Genomic DNA, 2,500 nt, shown 5'->3' with positions numbered 1-2,500 from the left:
ACCATCTTTCGGGTCCCAACGTGTACGCTCTGGGTGCGCCTCTTCTCGCAGTGAGAACGAGGACGCCCCGGGAGTGCGGGGCCGCATCGTGACGCGGCCCATCCTCCCTCGGTCAGCGCTGGGCTGACCTTTACTTTCATTTCGCCTTTAGGTTTGCTCGTCCCAATGACTCGCGCACATGTTAGACTCCTTGGTCCGTGTTTCAAGACGGGTCCTGAAAGTACCCAAAGCAATAGCGTCGCCGACCGGTATTTGATAATTCGAACGAGCCAGCCAGAGGACACCGCCAGCCAACAGCTGGCCAGGCCCGGGGACGGCGCTAGGTCCGACCACCGGGAATCGCTGACCGCGCTTGCGGCGGGCCCGACGCAGTTCAATGCGCTCTATACCGTGCGGGTACCGCCGGGCAGCCGGACGGGCAACCGGGGGTCTGCCCCGACGAGAACGCCGAGACAGGCAGCCGACCGGGCCTTAGACCGACACCCAACGGGTCGCGACGTCCTACTAGGGGAGAAGTGCACGCCGGCGCCGCCGGACATTGCACCGCGACCGAGTGCCGTGGACGCGAGGTCCCGACATCACGAGCCGCGGCGAAGCCTGCGTCGCTGACGATGAATCTCCCCGTTCGATCTTTCGGGTTTCTCAGGTTTACCCCTGAACGGTTTCACGTACTCTTGAACTCTCTCTTCAAAGTTCTTTTTCAACTTTCCCTCACGGTACTTGTTCGCTATCGGTCTCGTGGTCATATTTAGCCTTAGATGGAGTTTACCACCCACTTAGAGCTGCACTCTCAAGCAACCCGACTCTGAGGAGAGATCCTCCCGTGGCGCGTCCCGGTCACTACGGGCCTGGCACCCTCTGCGGGTAAGTGGCCCCATTCAAGATGGACTTGGACGCGGGCCGACGCCCCGGGATAAGTGGATCCTCCCAAACACTACATTTCCCGGCGGCAGAACCGCGGGATTCAGTGCTGGGCTGTTTCCTGTTCGCTCGCCGCTACTAAGGAAATCCTAGTTAGTTTCTTTTCCTCCGCTTAGTAATATGCTTAAATTCAGCGGGTAGTCTCGCCTGCTCTGAGGTCGTCGTAAGATTGCGAGTCCGTCGTCGGCGACGGCCGTTCGTTCAAGAACAGCACCGTCGACACGGACGAGGACACAACGTATTCTTTCGTACGTTCGAGCCACGGAAACGACCGTAAACACGCCCGCCGTACGGGAGACCCGAGAGCCCCCCCGCGGCGAAGCGTGGACGGAAAACTTCATCACATGAGCGGCGAACCGACCGCGCGCGGTCTGTGTGTCGCCGTGCCGAATTCGTTCGTTCTCTCGACTATCGCTAGCACCGGAACGTGACGAACGGCAGCGACAGCTCGACCCCGCGATCTGCGGCGACGCGTCGTGACCGTGACATACGTGTTCGTTTGAGGCGACGCGACCTTTGTTTGAGGCTGCGAACGCCCAGTCATTCGCTCGCGAAGGCACGGTGCGCTGTGTTCCCCCGGGTCGGGGGTTTTCGCGGCACCGTTGCCTACGGAGCAGTCTGTCGTTGTTAAACGACCCTCAGCCAGGCGTGGTCCGGAATTGTATCCGTGGACCGCAATGTGCGTTCGAAATGTCGATGTTCATGTGTCCTGCAGTTCACAAGTTGACGCGCAATTAGCTGCGTTCTTCATCGACCCACGAGCCAAGTGATCCACCGTTCAGGGTAATCATATATGTGAATTTTGCATTAAAAATGCTAAAATTACGGTTGTTACCGGCTTTCTGTGGTCGTGAGCGCGGCGCCGCGTGCGTCAGCCCTGCGCGGTTGCGCGCGGGAAGGAACGCGCGCCGCGCGTCAAATTTCGTTCGTGCGATAGTTCAAGAGCCGACGTCGCCTCGAGTTCACGGGTCGTCTGCCGGAATTGACCGGCGCCGGACCCGATCGGCTCGCAATGCAAACGATTGACGGCGGACGGCAGTGGGCCGCGTCAGCGAGTCCCGGGCATCGCTGCCCTCGACGCTGACGCGAGCTTCCTCGTACGGGCGAAAATTCTCTCCGAAGCTACCGCGTTCGCGGCCTGCGTCCGGGGTGTAACGGCGTTGCACCGAGGACACCCGGGCGCAGACAGGCTGCCCGCGAAGAAGCGCTGAGACCAGCTTCGCACGTCTCCCTCGTACGACCTGACCGGGTCGAACGAGTCGAGGCGGACCGCGGAGCGGTCCCCTCTCGGCACCGAGTCGGCCGGAGGCGCGAACGACCCGCCGCTGCTCCGCGCTGGACGCGGAGCGACGGGTCGACGCCTCGGCGCGAGTCGGTCGTCGGGCGGTTTTAGCCGGCGACTGCGCTCGTCGCGACCGCGGCGAACGCCGGACCCATCGGATCCGGCGTCAGCACCGCGTTCGTTGTCACGACGATTGTGTTGCGCGCCGCGGCAACCGGGCCCGACCGTTACGTCGTTCAAACTTTTGTGAAATTTTGTTCGCGACACGTGGGCGTGACACGCCGCTCTCGCGGCGAG

At 62.0% G+C, this 2,500-nt stretch overlaps 1 non-coding gene and 1 pseudogene across 1 annotated transcript; both read right to left on the bottom strand.

The window, feature by feature from the left end:
* Window positions 1–1,082, bottom strand: part of LOC124224509 (large subunit ribosomal RNA) — a pseudogene marked incomplete at its 3' end in the record, with an annotated part of 3,221 nt that extends 2,139 nt beyond the window's left edge.
* Window positions 1,083–1,553: 471 nt separating this feature from the next.
* LOC124224511 (5.8S ribosomal RNA) lies at window positions 1,554–1,707 on the bottom strand. The gene has a single exon (XR_006884798.1). It is a non-coding gene; the product is annotated as a 5.8S ribosomal RNA (ribosomal RNA).
* Between the last annotated feature and the right edge of the window lie 793 nt (window positions 1,708–2,500).

The sequence above is a fragment of the Neodiprion pinetum genome, unplaced genomic scaffold (assembly GCF_021155775.2).
Source record: "Neodiprion pinetum isolate iyNeoPine1 unplaced genomic scaffold, iyNeoPine1.2 ptg000173l, whole genome shotgun sequence".
Taxonomy (NCBI): Eukaryota; Metazoa; Arthropoda; class Insecta; order Hymenoptera; family Diprionidae; genus Neodiprion; species Neodiprion pinetum.
The sequence above is the reverse complement of the archived record's forward strand: the minus strand, read 5'-3'. Positions and strand labels throughout refer to the sequence as shown.